Here is a 20,185-nt window from a genome sequence, read left to right as displayed (position 1 = left end):
CTTACCACCTCCCTCCCCATTTTGAAATTGTGCCTAAAGACCTTCCTTTTGATCATGCTTACGGTCACCTCCCCCCTCCCTCTCCCCCCTGGCTTGGGATCAGACTCCTCCACTGTCAAGCGCTCCAGGACGCTACCCCATGTGAAGGCCGCTATATAAATGCAAGGTGCTGTTGTTGCCCAGACAATGCAAACTCACAAGGCTAGCGCACAAAGGTTTAAGTCCGATTGTCTTCTCTTCTCATCCCACCACCCCAACCACCATGCACTTTGCAGTAATGGTCACTGCATTCATTGTCACCCAGCACAGAGCAGCACGTCTGGCTGTTTCATTTTGCCCCTCCCAAGACATTGCCACCCAGAATGGAATTAGCACGTATAACACTGGGATCTTATAATAATCTTTGTGTATGACACATAGCACCAAGAATGTTGAAGCACCTCAAAGTGATCTGCAGGTAATTGCCATCACAGACTGCACATTTGTGAGCAAAGGCAGAAAATTTTATTATCTTGGTTTGTACAGATCAATAGCACAACAGGCAGTAGCTTCATCTACCAAGGCCTGCGGTTGGGGGAGGTGGGAGGAGATTGACAATTTCTCCTACATTTGATTTCTGACAGCACAAAATCTTACAATTTAATTCCATGGGATCTTTTGGACATCTCATTGAAACGGTCATTCAAATGTGAAGCTGGAGCGTTAGTTTTGGCATCTGTACATGGCATTCCACCAAACATGCACTTATCAGCAAGGGTGCCTGGACGGCATCCAAGAGCAGGAACCCTGGCTGATTCTTTTTCCTGTCTGGCCCAGGGCCTTGAGGCCATTGTGGTAAACTCAACTGATCTCTGAGTTAGAAGGTTGCGGGTTCAAGCCCCACACTGTGAGTTTGAGCTCACACTCCAGTGAAATGTTGGGGGAGGTCCTATCCTTTCAGATGAGACTTTAAAACCGGATGCCATCATCCTACAGATAGTCATTACAATTTGTAGTAAATCCTGTGAAGCGTTTTGAGATGTTTCGATGATGTAATAGGTGCTGTAACAAATGCAGGTATTATAAAAATGCACCTCACTGCCCTTCAGGAGAAGCCCTGGCCAATGAAAAATGACTTTTATCGTATGAAATAAAGCTACGAATCAGTTCGTGAAAGAATTTGATTTTCAAATTATTCAACTTTTCTAAAATTGTTAAAATCCATCACCCAAGTATTGAATAAAAAATTTGGATCCCAATAACGTATTGGGTCAACTATCACTTTTACTACCCTCAAGAATGACATTGAATTCTCAGTCAGATATTAAATGGTATAATATTTTGATAAACCAAATTACAGTGTATTAACAATGAGGAAGGCCTGAAGGAACCAAATGGTTCAAATTGGGCACATTGCTAAATATTTAACTTGAAAATATTGTTTACTATATATCAGTTTTGTTCAAATAACCATAACATTTTACATACTGCACAACCATGTGCTTTTCTTATTAGCTGTGAAGTGATGACATTTATCCTATACTTTGTTTTATATACTGTAATACCCAATAAAATATGAAGACTTCTCCTTCCTCCCCCAATCCAGTATTTGTTGCAGTTTCCTTAGAAAGAAAACACGATCCAGTTAGTTTACAGAAGAATGCAACTTAACCCTCTAGGTATCTTCCACACACAAAAAGGAATACGTTCCCATATGTACAAATAGCAACCTGGAAGTTAGTCACTTGGGGGCAATTCAAACCTGCCTGCTCACAGCTAGCTTGCTCAAAAGCAACACTGGCAGAGCCTGGGAGTAGGGCTGCTGTCTGACCTTTCAGCTCAGGAATGGCTGATGGGATCTGAAGAGGAGAAGTAACAGAATATATATATATATATTGTTTAATAAATGGCACCTTTAACATTTGTGTGCAATTAAAATTGATCGAACTGTATTTTTAAAGAAAACTTTAAATTACATTTATTGAACCTAGTTAAACATGATACAGATACAGATACTGAAATGCTCTTTTCTAACCTTCGCGCAGTCTCATTTAGCTCAGGATGTTAACAAAACAAGTCAGACTTCCCGTGACATCATTGCAACTCCATTCTAAGGCAATGGAGATGCTATCACTGAAGGGGCAGACTTACTTTATTAAAATCTCCTCCTTGAAAGACACTCACCTCCAAGCTCAAATGCCGAGCTCAAAATGAACATCTGGGTAACCAGAAGCTAAGAAAATTGACTGGTTAGCCCAATGCAAAAAGAGTGAAAATAAATGAACCACAGGTCTGCAAAGATAAACAATAACAATTACTGAAACTAAAAAATGTTTTGCAGTCAGTGAGCCTATGTCAGCATTATCTTCCACTTGTTAGTGTATTCATTCAACTAAATGCTGACAGACCTGTTTAAATTTACTGTTCACTCTCTATTTTTGGTCCCCTTTATTATTTGGCTAACAGTGATAGAACAATTGGGGTGGTGTTTAGTGTAAAAAAAAGACAAACCTAAACCTGTGACCAGTGGATCACAATGCAAGTGTGATAAATGTTACTTTGTTTGAACTGATACTTTAAAAGTGGCAATGTTTGTAAACTTCTGGTATGTAGGTCAAAATACCATATAGCAAACAAACATACTGGTTCAACATAAATGCCACTAAGCCAAGCAATTACTGCAGTTAAAGTGAAACAGATAATGTTCCTGCAGTATACTGTAGTTTCTGTAGATATTTGAAGGAAAATTACATTTGTTTTTAATAGCTTGATAAATAGAACTGCCTCAGAAAAACTCTTGCACATTAACACATTAACCATTTTGAAAATGGTTCTGCAACAACTGTTCCCCAGGCCTTGGCACGTTTCCATACTCCAAACTGTCTGCTTTCCCTCTCCTCCCATTCACCTCCTTCTCCACCATTTTTCATTGAATCTAATTTGCAACAATAATGGACGGATAGGTAAATAAATTTCCTACAGATACCCAGATGTGTCTCAGGTCGACCTCATCTCTCATTTTCAACTTCTGGATTGCAGCCAACGGTGGCTCCAGGGAATTGGCAGTAGATTGGTGTCTGAGCAGAGTTCACATTGACCATATACAAATCCCTTTTTTGCAAATCTCACAAATTGGAATCCAATGTGGAGCAGGCAGTGTTGAGAAATGGCAAAAGGTCAGTGAGGGGCTATAATATAATCATAACCATTTTACTTTTATCTTCCCCCCCACAAACTACTTGGTGCACATTTCCTTTTTTCTCCCACCCATGTGTCTGCCATTGCTCAGACAAGATCTTGAACTTGAAATCTATCTCCAATACATTTGGAAGAAGTGTGGGTGCTCTGGTCTCTGGAGCAATACAAAAAGGGACAGTGGGACAAAAAATGCGATGTTTCACATTACAGCAGATTCAATGTGATATCACTTTGAACGTGTTATTCACAGACAAATGCCTTTTACATTTAGCTGCTTGTATAAGAGATGTGGGAAGGGAGTTACTTTACTGTCAATCTTGATTTCTGGGGTGGGGCAGAGGTGCCACATCTTTCTGGTCTCAGAAGAAACAATACCTGATTTTTTTTAGATGGGAGAGAGCCCTCTGTTGTACTTGGGGCTGGTGAATCCAAATGCTGCCAGTGATTTTATTTTTATTTATTTTCTGTCTCATCTGACTTGGTATGTGAATCATAGGCCACTTCCTCCAGACCTGGTAAGGTAGCTTCCCGTCTGTGGTTTTCAAGACCATGTGTAGATAAATCACTTCTTCATAAGTGACTCTCCTACTTTTCTTCCAATCTCTGCTTGGCACCTAATAACAGGCTTCTTTGAAAGGGTGTGTTTTGCTATTTTATTTTCCTTAAATATCTTTTCAAGTAAAGTTGCCCTTAGAACATGGAATTATAGGGACAATTGGTACACGTGAATATTCTTTTTAAACTTGTCCAAAGGGCACTTTTCTCCCTAAACCTTTGACTTAACAAAATATAATAATCCTTTCCATTTGATATAGTGTTTTATCACATTGTCAAGATATCTCATAGTGCTTCACAGGATATACTGTAAAAGAGAATAGACTGTGTATTTTGTGGGCAAAACGCAATAGCCAGTTTGCTCAGAGCAATGTCACACAAACAGCCTTGGAGAGAGCGACTAATTATATTTGGGGACCTGTTGGCCAGGAGACCGGGAGAAACTCCGTTGTCTTTTTGAATAGTGCGATGCAATCTTTAACGTCCACCTGAACAGGCAAAAGGGACCTCAGTTTAGCATCTCATCTGAAGGATGGCATCTCAGACATATCAGCAGCAATGCACTGGAGAGTCAGCTTAGATTAGGTGATTCCAAGTCCCAATGTGTGGTTTGAACTCACAAGCTTCTGACTCAGAGGCGCGAGTGCTACCACTGAGCCAGGCTGACACATGTTAGACATTTTTTAAAGCCCATTTAAGACTTAAGTGTTTTTTTGGGATCTTTCTCCCTCGACTCAGGTACCCAACCAGCTTGTGTGAAATGATTTGAGACGTTTCCCGTTGTGAAAGCCATGAACGAAATGGAAATTGTATTGTATTGCTCAAGTGAGGTAGCAAAGGCAATCTGCGGCCCGCACTCTGCCAATGGATCTCATCTGAATGCTCAGTAGGTAAATTCACCACTTGAAGTAAGTACTGAGCCATGAGATGAGGTCTGTACTGAGTCAGCTGATATTTACCACAGCACTGAAGGCCGCTACAACTGTTCTTGGGGGTCCCTGGGTTTGGAGGATTAAGTGGAAGAAGCCAAGGTTCTTGTTTCTCATCCCAAATTAGTGGGTCCTGGTTACAGCACGCTTGTAACTTTGTGAACACAACTGGCTCGACTGAAATGTTCTTCCATGATGCCTGTGACATGAAATGACCATTTGTTTGAGGTATTAAAACAGTACTCCAGGTGAGCTGGGTGCTTCACGAGCACGAGAGAAGAGAGGAAAATTAAGTGTGCGGACCAGCAGGAGTAGGAACTACACCAATCGCCCAATTGTGGATGAAAAGAGAGATAATAATAAAAATTATGAAAACAGCGAGAGTTGCAAAGGATCAATAAATCAGCAATTGTGTTGTAGTAGGCCCTCAGGAGCTCTGCTCAGCTACCAAAATTGAGACGGGCGTCAAAGTGGATTTCCAGTATGCCAGCCAGAGACACATTCAGGAGTCGCTAGTTGCTAAACATTTTTCTGAATCTATACCCCAATATATCCAGACATCACAGGGCAGGCAAAGACAGAGCAAAAAGACAACCTTGTTTTGTGGAACTGTTTAATTATAAGGGATCACCAGGGCCAAGTCTGAACTAATGTGCTCCATTCTTTATTGGAATGTTTAATGCTCCCCAAACACGACCCGAAACAAGATTGGAAACTCACCACAGTGGGAATCACATGTCCAGAACACATCCTACGTTGTTCATGGAGCAACACACTGGTACAGAAACACACTGCACTACCGGGCAATCAATCTTCCTTTGGTGTTTTGTACACTCAACACATAGTTATTTAAGACAATAAGACATCTGTTAAAACAAATCATAACTAGCTTGTCAAGAGATGGTGTGGATTTGATTTGGAGTTTCGAAAACTCCTGAGAACAGCAGACCTCTTTGCAATTCTTTACATTTCTGACCATTTTATTATAAATTGAACAATTTAATAGCAAACACCGAAAAGTGTGATTTTACTCAGAATTGATGCATCACTTTATCCAACTGAAATCTGGCAATGTGCTGAGGACTGAAAGAAACTGGGAAGTAGTTAAATGCATTGATGAGGAATTTGCATGTAAGGGTTTCGCTTTGATCGGTCCTGTAGCTTAGCGGTTAGAGCACTCACCTCGCAAGTGAGAGGACCTGGGTTTGACCCTTGAGTAGGGCCAAACGTTGGGTAAATTTCCTTACTCCACACACCTCTGTTTACCTAGCAGTAAGTAGGAACCCGGTTGTTAGTCGACTGATGGGTTGCTTTTCCAGAGGTAATAATGCCTTCAAATTTTTTAAAAAATAATAATTTGGTCACTCAATCCACAACTGTTTGTGGGACACTGCTGTGCGCAATTGACTGCCGCGTTTTGCCCAGAAAATATACAGTCAATTTATTTTACAGTACATTCTATGAAGTGCTTTGAGACGTCTCAAAGATGTGATGAAGAGCTATATCAAAGGCAAGGATAATTATTATTATCACAGGAGGAAGAAAATTGAAGGCAGAAAATGTTATCAACAAAGTATTAGCTCTCCTCTCCTGCCCTACCCTCTTAGTGGCTACGAGGAAAAATCGAGGAAAAGGAAAATCAAATTATGTATTTTTTTAAAAATAGCTAAGGACGTAATAAAATTAAGTTACAAAAAAAGAAAAAAAATCCTGGCTGGTTACATTTTTCAATGCAGGATTTGAAGAGTGTTAATTCTTTCTGTCATGGCATCAGTCTGAGACCAAGTGAATATGAGCTGAATAATTCAAAAAAAACATGAATTTAAGCATTGCACTAAATGAAAATGATGTCTCACACGTGATAGAAACAATGGGCTGGAGATGCTCAGAATGTTACTTGCATTATAAAACAGATTGCCGGTTTATCCCTATCGACCCATCAACATCTCCCGATAGAAATTTACCTGGGTTTAGATTTACTCTCTACTAACGTAGCATTTACGAGCATGCAGAATTTGGAAAATTGGTAAATTCAGTTTTTTTCTGGCACTCTCAAAAGAAACTGACTAAAAATCGCTTCAAAATTAAAGACTGTACTTGAAGAACTTTGACAAATTCTGGTTGCCCTGAAATGGTATGTTTATAGAGAAAAGATCTAGGTGCAATTTCTACCTGAACATTTCTAGGAAATATAACCCAAATTTGTCCAGCCTCTTATCATAGCAAGTACCTTCATCCTGGTAACATCCTGGTGAATCAACGTTAAGACTTCTGTCAAGGCTAAAGAGTAATTTATAATCTAGGCCTCTTGTGATCAAGTTCAGCAGCCATAAGTAACCCCAGTGTCCCATTAGCCTGTTTTCACCTGCAAAGCAGCTTTTAGCAATTTATGAACCTGGGTACTATATCAAATGCAAGGATTATTATTTCCATTATGAAAATACACCTTTTGATGCAGTGAAGCACTTTATTTATTTAAGCATTTTTCAACCCAAATGTGAAGCATACACAGCACTAAAACTGAAATATGAACAGCACTAGTACTAAAATATGAGCAGAATTAATAACGAAGCATGAGTGGGATTAGAACAAATATGAGCAGCACCATCACCGAAAATATGAGCAGCACGAGCAGCACTGTTACTGAACTTTGTTTTTCTTCACGGTTCTGACCTCCCAAGTGTGCAGTGGGGCTGCCAGAAGGCGTTACCTGGAGTTCAGGTTCATCAACACATGCTCATATATCCAGGACTTGGAATCCACCTTAACTGAGAGGTGGGGAGAGAGAGTAGCTGTTGCTCAAGCGCCACACCTCCTGTTAGTGGAACCATGGGTACAGGCAGCTCACCAGGAAACTCACTGTGAGTTCTCAGTGACCTACTATCCACCTATTCAGGTCTCAAACTAGTGCTTTTAGATGTGTAATGAGCAGGTAGTCACCAGCATCCTTGGTTTGTGTGTAGGGAGGGGAGAGGGGAGAAGGAAAGCAGGGTCTGAACTGGCTCCAAGGTGATGTTCTTGCTAAAGGAATGTCAGAGTTAAATCAAAGCTCTAACAGATAGTTAGACAATCAGTGCAATTTTAGGTGGTTAAACTCCAGCATTGCACATTCTGAGGTCCCCAAGCCTTGCCTCTCATCAACCTGAACCTTATACTTTTTGGAATTAGGTTCATAGGGTGCATATGCAGGGAGAAAATGTCTATTCCAGATACAGGGAAATTTCCATGGGTAGGTGGCATAAAATGTGAACTCTGGTTTGGATACTCTTAAGCATGGTGAGGAGTTTCTGCATGTGTCAGACACACGGCTGACCAAATAAACTGATCAGCATCGCTAATACTTAACGGTGAAACAGCACTGATACAGTACTAAACTCTTTGCAGCACTAATACTGAACTCTAAACAGTTCTATTACTAGATTATGATGCTGCATTGAACTGCACTAATACTGAAAAGGGTTCCGAAGTCAGCAGCCCTGAACAATAGACTGCTTCATAAATATTTGCATTTTCCTTAAATCAATGCCTTCCCTATTCTTAATTGTTAAGATATAGATGACATTTTTCTTTGGGGATAATTTATCAAGTTAAGTTGTAGAAAACAAAGAGAGAAAGCAAAGAAATACTTGTTTCCCTGGGTTAAAAATTAAGCACAGAGCTACTTATTTGCCTTCCAATTTGGGTGGCAGTTTTTAGATGAACAAATGTTAACACATTTGAATCAATTTGCTATTCATCTTTTGTACTTATCTCAAATAATCCTTGATAAAATTAGTATGATTAGTCACTGAAGAGTGACTTTACTATCATATTCTGTGCACAGGATAAAAAAAAATTTGGAGGTAAAGTGGCAGAATATTTACACAAAGAAAGTGCCAAGTATCTCTTTCCTCTTCTTTCGCCCTCCCCCACTTCTCCTGAGCCTGTGACATTGAGGGCATGTGTCTGACCCGCTGGCAGGCCTCAGTCAATACCATTCTGACTCAGTTGCTAGGAGGAATGCTACAGCAAGCTGGAGACAACTCTCCTCCACAATCTGTCCTGTCTCTCCCACCAGAGAGAGGTCTTTACCTCTCCGGGGTAGCACATCTGAAACTGAACTCGGTAGTACGAGGGGAGGGAAGAGCGATGTGAAACCCACAGCAATGTCTGGCTTAATTCTGTGCACTATTTGTGGGGTAATGAGATGATTGATGACTTCTAATGGCTTCTGTGAAAGGGCCTACAGACTGCAATGATAACACTAAGTCAACCGGTGATCTGGCAACTTGCAAGATATTTCTAAAAATATTCTCTTGAAATGTTCGTGGGATCGGTTGTGTCCAAATTGGCTGATGTATTTGCCCAGAAATATATAGTTATTGCCCTTGACAGCAATTACCTGTGAAGCGCCCTGGGATGTTTCCATTTTATAGGTACTAAATCAAATGTCAGGATTACCATATACATTTTGTTCTCTCCTTTCTTTTTGTTTTGTTGGCGAAAACATGACCCTGACTCCTTATTCTTCTTGTGTCATGCATGATTTTTGACCAAGAAGCCAGACACACAGCCTTCTCCCAAGCCACAGTCAGCCTTGAACAAACCAGTGCTCAACAACCACAAATTGTGTTTATAGCCCCCTTCATATACCACAAAGTCTGGGAGTGATTACAGTCACAAGAACAGGTTTCGGATGCCAAGATAAGTGAGAAGTGGGAAGTTGAGGTGACTGTAGCACAGTTGAAGAGGTTGAATTTTAAGGACTTAAAGACAGATAGAGGGGGTGAGATGAACAGGTAGAGAAAAGGAGTTCCAGAGTTTAGGGCAGAGTAGCTGAGAGGTGACCTGACTCTGAAAGTTACGTTGGGAATTCCCCAGAATTGTGCATTGCGCTCTCTCTAAGTCTATTGTCATCTCACAAACAAAATCAATGAAATTATAGCACTGGTCAGCCTCTACATATTGATGGCAATAAGCTTCCGTTGTCCTAAAATGTGTTTCTGATCATTTGTTCCTTTTCATTATGTATTGTTACTTGTGAAGAAGCTTTTTTGCTGCGAAAATAGGTAACCATTGAAAACCATCTATTGAAGACAGCACAAGGGGCTATTTACCGTAGATCCTAGCAACGCACTATAGCAACCCAATGTGTGCAATTTAGGGCTACTTGGGGTCTAATAATACACCAAAGGAACAATGTTTTTTTTGATTTCCCCCTTTCCCATATTAATTGATACTATCAACCATTACTCCACATTTCCTGAGGTAGAATGATTTTTAATTCATTTTAAAATGTCAAAGGAAATATTCTGATATTCAACGGTGTTGGGTAGAAAGAGAAAATGTGAGGAAAAAAATACAAACATTGGAATTGAAGCATGGTGAACTGACCACAATATGATTTTTGAGCTAATATCAACAGAAAACACATTCACAATTTTGTTACTAATGAAAGGATCATTATTATTGTTGTCATCCAGTTAGTGTGGAATATTACTCATGTTAATAGTCATTAGATTGTGAATGAGTGGAAGTGATTTTTAATTTCCTTCCAAATATCTTCTCTCCTCTGCTAAAGGCACTGACTCTCGCTGAGGTACTGTTCTAAGGTCAATACTCACCTTCCAATGCCTTGTCCAAATAACGAATTCAACATGCATAAACCTGGATAATCAGTAGCAGGTATAGAGGATTTTGTTGATGGGGGAAGGGAAATTACAGTCAAGCTTGATTTTGAGTTCATCCAACATACATACAACACTATTTCTAGCAGAAATCACTGGAGAGCAATCAAGAGCTGCAATATTGATTGATGTTTCCCATCCCAAGCTCAGCAGTCTAAACGCCAACTGTATCTAAGACCAAGGCTAACATCAGAATAGACAAAGTGCAGTACGTGCAACCTTCCTGACTGATGAAATTACCAAGCTTAGAAGTGATTCAAAAGTTGCTTATGTTCCATTCATACTGTATACAAAAGCACCATAAGAAGAGGGAGCTTCACTCGGGGTTCTGGCCTACAATCCTTCAAATAAATAATAAAATAAATTAGTCATTAATTTCATAGCTCATTATATGATCTGCCCGGTGCAAATTAACTCCCGCCTTTGCCTGCAAATACAGTCACTACACTTCACAGCAATTACCTGTGAAGGGCTTTAAAACATTTTGATCTTATGGGTACTATATGAATTGCAAGAATTATAATTGTTTTTATTACATCTGAGGGAAAATCATTGTGTTTTTGCTGGTTATTCATTTCCAACCATGCAGTGCATAAATCAGGTCTCAGACATTGTGATGTGTGCTGGTGCATTGCTCCTGACAGCACTCGGAGGAGATGGTTTAAGAGCAGTGTGATTTGTAGCCGAAAAAGATAAACACAGCGAATACAGATCATACAACAGTGGTCTGCGTCAAGATCCCCAAATCGCCCAAGAACTTTGCATGCACCCCTTTAACTGTATCAAAGAGCTGGTCCCCTCTGTAGAAATAAAGTGTTTGTTTTTTTGGCCTTAATCCAAAACAACATGCAGCAGGATGTATAAATCAGGTTTCGCTCCTGTCAATGTAACAATCTTTGAAATTTGATACAGCGTTTATAACCTCCAAATATCTCAAAGGGCTTTACAGGTAATTCCTGTCAAGTGTAGCGATTGTGTACTTGTATACCAATGTGGAAACCAATTTGGGTACTGCAAGTTCCCACAAAGAGTCATGAAATAAATGATCAATCTGTCTGGAGTATTGTTGGATAAGACATGTTTTTCTCCTGAGTAATCGTGTTATGGGATCTTTAACATCCACCTGAACAAGCAGATGGGCATAATACTTCATCTAAAGGATGACATCTCTGACAGTACAATTTCTCCCACATTACAGCACTGGGATCTCAGTTAGGAGCTCAAGTCCTGTAGCTCAGTGGTTAGAGCACTCGCTTTGCAAGCGAGAGACCTGAGTTCAATTCCAGGCAGAGGGTGAAACCTTGGGCAAGTTTCCTTACTCCACACAGAGCCTAATAATAATCCCTCCAAAACCAAAAACAATAATAAAATTGGCATTTTCAATCTACGACTGTTTGTGGGACATTGCTGTGCGCAATTGGCTGCCGCGTTCGCCCACAAATTTACAGTCAATTCACTTTACAGTGTGTTCTGTGAAGCGCTTTGGGACGTCCTCCCGATGTGAAAAGCGCTATATCAAATGCAAGGATTATTATTATTATAAGTCTCAACATAGTGCCTGAACCCACAAACTTCTGACCTAGTGAACTAAACTTGGAGAGGCGAGAACCAGTTAAAATGAGATTACACTTTATAAATGGAGCATAAATTAAATGGGGTGAACAAATTAATCCAAAGAATCAAAGTGTTATGAAGTGTGAAAAATAATTCTAAGCCGATAAACCAGGAGATCAGGCAGGAATTACATCGAATCAGTGACACTTGTGACACATCTCGTTTCTATACTGGGCACTTTTTCCCTTTCTAAACCCCCATTCAATTCAGATACTTGTGCTTGTTCATGAGATTAGTGCTCTGAAGGCAACCAAAATTTTCATGACAAAATTTAAACCTTCCATAGAGGATAAATACTGTGAAACTAGTATGAAAATTAATACTTTTGAATCTACACATCAATATAATTAACTGCTCCTACAGAAATAGCTGACCATTTTGACTCTTCTTAGAAAAAAAAACTTGCATTTGATATTATGCCTTTGACTTTGAGAGGCAGTCTCAAAGCACTTCACAGGATTTACTGTAAAGTGTAGTGACTGTGTATTTTGTAGGTGAATGGAGGAGCCAATTTGCATACAGCAATGTCCCACAAACAGCCATGAAACGAATGAACAATTTATCTGGGGGGGATTGTTAGCCAGGAAACAGGTGAAAAACTCCCTTCTTTTTTCCAGTAGTGCTATGGGATCTTTAACATCCACCTGAACCGCCAGGCGGGATCTTGGTTTAATAATAATAATAATAATAATAATAATCCTTGCATTTGATATAGCGCTTTTCACGTCGGGAGGACGTCCCAAAGCGCTTCACAGAACACACTGTAAAGTGAATTGACTGTATATTTGTGGGCGAACGCGGCAGCCAATTGCGCACAGCAATGTCCCACAAACAGTCGTAGATTGAAAATGACCCAATTTTTTTTTATTATTGTTTTTTGGTTTTTTTGGAGGGATTATTATTATCTTGTTGATACTCGTCAACAAGGTGATGTCTCACCACTGTAATCATAGACAGACTGCAGACATGGTTGGGAAGAGAGACTGCAGACATGGATGCAGTGGGCATGGAGAGAAGGAATAACATGACCAAATCCAGTGGCAGCCGGTTTCATAGCCAAGACCAATAATTTATATTTTGAAATAGACTGAGAACAGGAGAACTTCTCAACTAAAGAAAATCACCTCCCATACTACAGCAAATTTCCAGCACTGTAATGAAGTGTCTGACCTAGACTATGGGGTGCTTGAACTCACAGCCTTAGACTTAAGAGGCAAGAGGTAGGTGAGTGACAAATGAGCCAGGCTGACACCTAAGTCCCCCTAATTCATTTTTGCTACTACCATAGCCATCACCGCAGTGTCACCTGCACCAAACTTTCACCTCCCACGCCACAGAGCTAAACCACTTTCAGAGATTGCTCTAAGTAAATGCCTACCCTCATTCCCAGTGTATTTTTCCATCCTTACCTGTTATCCATCTTCTTCCTAGAATGTGATTTGCACTATATCCAGCTATTCTCACCTCTTCCCCTTCAAGCAGGATTTTTTCCATCCCACGTTTAACTTGTGGCTCGTCACATACTTCAGAACAAGGGGTAGATTTGTTAAAAGGTTAGGAGTAATAATAATAATAATAATCCTTGCATTTGATATAGCGCTTTTCATGTCTTCTAGACGTCCCAAAGCACTTCACAGAATATACTGTAAAGTGAATTGACTGTATATTTGTGAGAGAACGCAGAAGCCAATTGCGCACAGCAGTGTCCCACAAAGTCGTGGGTTGAGTGACCAAATTATTATTCAGCCCAACTGGACGCCATAGGTGTTTGCACTTCGCACAAGCCCCCGTCCTCCTATTCCCCCATAAACTATGTTACAATATAGCTCCAATTTATTATACCTTTAAAACAGTTTAAATTGAGCTTTGCCAGAGAGGCAGCTGTGCTATTCTGGTAACTTTAACTTTGGTATTAATGAGCCACTGCAGAACATTTCTTTCAGCAGGACTATATCTCCAGCCTCTAGAATTAAGATCACTTGATTCCACTGGCTTTCACCACTAGTATAAGTCTCAGTGTAGAAACACTTCTGTCACACAGTTTTCATTTCATTTTACAGAATTTTACATCAAAGAATTTAGTCAGCTCTTGGAGTTGGAAACATTCCCCCAAAAATTTCCTTGCATGAAAAACTGCACTGTGTCAGGTGAGTTCCAGCCCACAGATAAACCCAGGGAGTGGACTGATCAGTGCCAGTCCTTCCTCAATTCTAACAAGCTTCACCTCACCCCACACATGTACCAATGAATGACATGTAAAATACGCCCTAATATCCATGTGAGAGTGACTTTCAACAAACTAGTATGTGCTGGACTCTCCCAGGTGAAAAATATATTTAAAATGGTGATTATAAAATTGGTTGGGTCATCCACACCAAGCGAGATTCCACCAAAAAAGTGACACTCTTTCAGGCTTACAACACTCACTCTGGAGGTTGGATTTATTCCTTTTTTTGCAGCCTAAATTCTGAAATGGCATTTTTTTTGGCAAAAGCTGGCTAAGAGAGGAGGTGAAGTTTCCACACAGGAAAATAAGAAGTCAAAAGGATCTGAAGAATTCTGGCTCTCAAGTCACCAACTGACCCATTGAACTTAACGCAGTCTTATAATCCATTCCTGTCAGAGCTTTGTGTTGTATTTTAGGAGTTAATGCAAAAAAACAAGTACAAAGGGTCTGTCTGTCTACCTTGCAAAGCACCAACTTTTGTTCCACAGCACAAACATTAGTTAACAATTTTCAGCAGGTCAAAGGCTCCACAGTTCAACTGTTCCTGACTTAGGGAATCTGCTGTGTTCCCTGTTCCCTGAATAAAAATAGGTGCTGTTCACGCTGCGCCAAATTCTTTTTGTCAATTTTGAGTTTGTTTCCTAAAATCCAAGTGTTTGTAACTCACGCAGCATTTTTGTGGCAAATATTAACTTCTTAAGAGGACAATGCAATAAGAATGTTGTTTTAAAAAAAAGAAAATGCAAGAGAAAAATAAACCTCAGGAGGGTGAAAGGCTTTTTTTTATATAAATCAAGGAACCTATATCCAATGGATGACATTTTATTGTGCCCTCCTAAGACTAATTGGGGTTCATTGATATAGTTTATAAGTTTTATTGCACCAGAGGTAAGATGCTGATGTTGATGTTCATTCACAAGAACGCATTCAGTTTTAAGAGTTGTACAAAGAGGGAAAAGATTTGTAAAAAAAAGTGCCATTAAAAAGCTTATCAAAATCTACAGCACTCCTCCACAAAGAGGCAAAACTACTTCAGCAAATGATCACAATACGATGTTCATTTTGCTAAGTCTCTGTGATTTCTTTTATTTGCCTACGTGTCTGTTTTTGTTTCAGATTTCCAGCAGTATTTTGTGTTTTGTTCAGGCTTGAACCATTTACTGACCCAAGACTATCAGTGAGTCAACTCGAGGAACTGCTCAACACTTTGCAACAGGGTCCAACTTTCTACACATTAACACTGTATGTTCAAATCGATACTGGCACAGATTGGGGGGAGGGGAGGGGGGCATTCGGAGTTGCAGGAGGGGTTGGGGGAGGATTTGAATGGGTTTAAACAGGTTGCAGCCTGCCCCACACACATCCCAGCCAAACCAGCAATTACCTGTGCTACATAATAGTGAGGGGAGTCAGTTAGATCAATGTTGCAGATATTGTATAGAGTCAGTCAGCTGTGTGGATTGCCCTTTCTCCCCTGTGAGATATTTGAATGAGTGGGTTTTCATGTGAATGTACGCCGCAAAGCAAAACTCCTTTGCAAAGCTTTATCATTTCCAGGAGCCTGTGACTCGAGGTTAAAACAAACTTTGATAAATCGACAAACTCCATGTACAGTAAAAAAATACGCCCTTTAGCCGCATAAGTGTAAACAAGACACGAGTGACACGTTGCGTTAATGCATCAGCACTTCATTAAACTGGTGTGTTGCTCTCTCTCTCTCTCTCTCGCTGGCACTGTGGAAAATGATCCCTAACGATGCCCGATGCAGACGTACACTAAATATTCGCATTGCATAATAAAGTCATCTCCCGCTGATCACAAACACTGCAGGAAGTTCTCTGTGTCTTGGCAGGGCTGTGTGTGAGCTGGGCTGAGCTGGGCTGTGTGTGAGCTGGGCTGAGCTGGGCTGGGTGTGAGCTGGTCTGGGCTGGGTTGTGTGTGAGCTGGGCTGAGCTGTGTGTGAGCTGGGCTGGGCTGAGCTGGGCTGTGTGTGAGCTGGGCTGTGTGTGAGCTGAGCTGGGCTGTGTGTGAGCTGAGCTGGGCTGTGTGTGAGCTGGGCTGAGTTGGGCTGTGTGTGAGCTGAGCTGGGCTGTGTGTGAGCTGGGCTGGGCTGTGTGTGAGCTGAGCTGAGCTGGGCTGTGTGTGAGCTGAGCTGGGCTGTGTGTGAGCTGGGCTGAGCTGGGCTGTGTGTGAGCTGGGCTGGGCTGTGTGTGAGCTGAGCTGGGCTGTGTGTGAGCTGGGCTGTGTGTGAGCTGGGCTGTGTGTGAGCTGAGTTGGGCTGTGTGTGAGCTGGGCTGGGCTGTGTGTGAGCTGGGCTGAGCTGGGCTGTGTGTGAGCTGAGCTGGGCTGTGTGTGAGCTGGGCTGAGCTGGGCTGGGCTGTGTGTGAGCTGAGCTGGGCTGTGTGTGAGCTGGGCTGAGCTGGGCTGTGTGTGAGCTGGGCTGGGCTGTGTGTGAGCTGGGCTGGGCTGTGTGTGAGCTGAGCTGGGCTGTGTGTGAGCTGGGCTGTGTGTGAGCTGGGCTGTGTGTGAGCTGGGCTGGGCTGTGTGTGAGCTGGGCTGAGCTGGGCTGTGTGTGAGCTGGGCTGGGCTGTGTGTGAGCTGGGCTGGGCTGTGTGTGAGCTGAGCTGGGCTGTGTGTGAGCTGGGCTGTGTGTGAGCTGGGCTGTGTGTGAGCTGAGTTGGGCTGTGTGTGAGCTGGGCTGGGCTGTGTGTGAGCTGGGCTGAGCTGGGCTGTGTGTGAGCTGAGCTGGGCTGTGTGTGAGCTGGGCTGAGCTGGGCTGTGTGTGAGCTGAGCTGGGCTGTGTGTGAGCTGGGCTGAGCTGGGCTGTGTGTGAGCTGGGCTGGGCTGTGTGTGAGCTGGGCTGGGCTGTGTGTGAGCTGAGCTGGGCTGTGTGTGAGCTGGGCTGTGTGTGAGCTGGGCTGTGTGTGAGCTGGGCTGGGCTGTGTGTGAGCTGGGCTGAGCTGGGCTGTGTGTGAGCTGAGCTGGGCTGTGTGTGAGCTGAGCTGGGCTGTGTGTGAGCTGAGCTGGGCTGTGTGTGAGCTGGGCTGTGTGTGAGCTGGGCTGGGCTGTGTGTGAGCTGGGCTGGGCTGTGTGTGAGCTGGGCTGTGTGTGAGCTGGGCTGGGCTGTGTGTGAGCTGGGCTGTGTGTGAGCTGGGCTGGGCTGTGTGTGAGCTGGGCTGTGTGTGAGCTGGGCTGGGCTGCATGTGAGCTGGGCTGGGCTGTGTGAGCTGGGCTGAGCTGAGCTGGGCTGCATGTGAGCTGGGCTGAGCTGGGCTGTGTGTGAGCTGGGCTGAGCTGTGTGTGAGCTGGGCTGGGCTGTGTGTGAGCTGGGCTGGGCTGTGTGTGAGCTGGGCTGGGCTGTGTGTGAGCTGGGCTGGGCTGTGTGTGAGCTGGGCTGGGCTGTGCTGGGCTGGGCTATGTGTGAGCTGGGCTGAGCTGTGTGTGAGCTGGGCTGGGCTGTGTGTGAGCTGGGCTGGGCTGTGTGTGAGCTGGGCTGGGCTGTGTGTGAGCTGGGCTGGGCTGTGTGTGAGCTGGGCTGGGCTGTGTGTGAGCTGGGCTGGACTGTGTGTGAGCTGGGCTGTGTGTGAGCTGGGCTGTGTGTGAGCTGGGCTGGGCTGTGTGTGAGCTGGGCTGGGCTGTGTGTGAGCTGGGCTGTGTGTGAGCTGGGCTGTGCTGTGTGTGAGCTGGGCTGGGCGGTGTGTGAGCTGGGCTGAGCTGAGCTGGGCTGCATGTGAGCTGGGCTGGGCTGTATGTGAGCTGGGCTGGGCTGATCTGGGCTATGTGTGAGCTGGGCTGAGCTGTGTGTGAGCTGGGCTGTGTGTGAGCTGGGCTGTGTGTGAGCTGAGCTGGGCTGTGTGTGAGCTGGGCTGTGTGTGAGCTGGGCTGTGTGTGAGCTGAGCTGGGCTGTGTGTGAGCTGGGCTGAGCTGGGCTGTGTGTGAGCTGGGCTGGGCTGTGTGTGAGCTGGGCTGGGCTGTGTGTGAGCTGAGCTGGGCTGTGTGTGAGCTGGGCTGTGTGTGAGCTGGGCTGTGTGTGAGCTGGGCTGTGTGTGAGCTGGGCTGGGCTGAGCTGTGTGTGTGTGTGAGCTGGGCTGGGCTGAGCTGTGTGTGTGTGTGAGCTGGGCTGGGCTGTGTGTGAGCTGGGCTGTGCGTGAGCTGTGTGTGTGTGAGCTGAGCTGAGTGTGAGCTGTGTGTGTGTGTGAGCTGTGTGTGAGCTGGCCTGTGTGTGTGTGTGAGCTGTGTGTGTGTGAACTGTGTGTGTGTGTGAGCTGGCTGAGTGTGAGCTGTGTGTGTGTGAGCTGGGCTGTGCGTGAGCTGTGTGTGTGTGAGCTGGGCTGAGCTGTGTGTGTGTGTGAGCTGTGTGTGAGCTGGCCTGTGTGTGTGTGCGAGCTGTGTGTGTGAGCTGTGTGTGTGTGTGAGCTGTGTGTGTGTGTGAGCTGGCTGAGTGTGAGCTGTGTGTGTGTGAGCTGTGTGTGTGAGCTGGGTGTGTGTGAGCTGGGCTTTGTGTGTGAGCTGGGTGTGTGTGAGCTGGGTGTGTGTGAGCTGGGCTTTGTGTGTGAGCTGGGTGTGTGTGAGCTGGGCTGGGTGTGAGTGTGAGCTGTGTGTGTGTGAGCTGGGTGTGTGTGTGTGAGCTGGGTGTGTGTGTGTGAGCTGGGCTGTGTGTGTGAGCTGTGTGTGTGTGAGCTGAGTGTGAGCTGTGTGTGTGTGAGCTGTGTGTGAGCTGAGTGTGAGCTGTGTGTGTGTGAGCTGAGTGTGAGCTGTGTGAATGTGAGCTGGTGAGTGTGAGCTGGTGTGTGTGAGCTGGTGAGTGTGAGCTGAGTGTGAGGTGAGTGTGAGCTGTGTGTGTGAGCTGTGTGAGTGTGAGCTGGTGAGTGTGAGCTGTGTGAGTGTGAGCTGGGCTGGATGTGAGCTGTGTGTGTGTGAGCTGAGTGTGAGCTGAGTGTGAGCTGGGCTGGGTGTGAGCTGAGTGTGAGCTGTGTGAGTGTGTGCTGAGTGAGCTGGTGAGTGTGAGCTGGTGTGTGAGCTGTGTGAGTGTGAGCTGGGCTGGGTGTGAGTGTGAGCTGGTGTGAGCTGGGCTGTGTGTGAGTGTGAGCTGTGTGAGTGTGAGCTAGTGTGTGCTGGGCTGGGCTGTGTATGAGTGTGAGCTGGGCTGTGTGAGTGTGAGCTGGTGTGAGCTGGGCTGTGTGTGAGTGTGAGCTGGTGTGAGCTGGGCTGTGTGAGTGTGAGCTGGTGTGAGCTGGGCTGGGCTGTGTGTGAGTGTGAGCTGGGCTGTGTGTGAGTGTGAGCTGGTGTGAGCTGGGTGAGTGTGAGCTGGGATGGGTGTGAGCTGAGTGTGAGCTGTGTGAGTTTGTGCTGAGTGAGCTGGTGAGTGTGAGCTGGTGTGTGAGCTGTGTGAGTGTGAGCTGGGCTGGGTGTGAGCTGGTGTGAGCTGGGCTGGTGTGTGAGTGTGAGCTGTGTGAGTGTGAGCTGGGCTGGGCTGTGTGTGAGTGTGAGCTGGGCTGGGCTGTGTGAGTGTGAGTTGGTGTGAGCTGGGCTGGGCTGTGTGAGCTGGTATGAGCTGGGCTGGGCTGTGTGAGTGTGAGCTGGGCTGTGTGAGTGTGAGCTGGGCTGTGTGAGTGTGAGCTGGTGTGAGCTGGTGTGAGCTGGGCTGGTCTGTGTGAGTGTGAGCTGGTGTGAGCGGGTGTGTGAGCTGGGCTGGTGTGTGAGCTGGTGTGAGAGCTGGTGTGAGCTGGGTGGTGTGAGCTGGGCTGTGTGAGTGTGAGCTGGTGTGAGCTGGGCTGGGCTGGTGAGTGTGAGCTGGGCTGTGTGAGTGTGAGCTGGGCTGTGTGTGTGTGAGCTGGTGTGAGCAGGGCTGGGCTGTGTGAGTTGGTGTGAGCTGGGCTGGGCTGTGTGAGTGTGAGCTGGTGTGAGCTGGTGTGAGCTGGGCTGTGTGAGTGTGAGCTGGTGTGAGCTGGGCTGGGCTGTGTGAGTGTGAGCTGGTGTGAGCTGGGCTGTGTGAGTGTGAGCTGGGCTGTGTGTGT

General features: G+C 44.6%; 1 protein-coding gene across 1 annotated transcript in view; it reads right to left on the bottom strand.

The window, feature by feature from the left end:
• Positions 1 to 13,471, bottom strand: part of LOC103178003 (transcriptional-regulating factor 1) — a 120,661-nt gene extending 107,190 nt beyond the window's left edge. The window contains exon 1 of the mRNA XM_007892464.2: positions 13,351 to 13,471. The gene's annotated coding sequence lies outside the window, so the exon portion shown is untranslated. The remainder of the gene's footprint in view (positions 1 to 13,350) is intronic.
• Between the last annotated feature and the right edge of the window lie 6,714 nt (positions 13,472 to 20,185).

The sequence above is a fragment of the Callorhinchus milii genome, unplaced genomic scaffold (assembly GCF_018977255.1).
Source record: "Callorhinchus milii isolate IMCB2004 unplaced genomic scaffold, IMCB_Cmil_1.0 Scaffold3, whole genome shotgun sequence".
Lineage (NCBI taxonomy): Eukaryota > Metazoa > Chordata > Chondrichthyes > Chimaeriformes > Callorhinchidae > Callorhinchus > Callorhinchus milii.
This window is presented reverse-complemented; position numbering and strand designations above follow the sequence as displayed.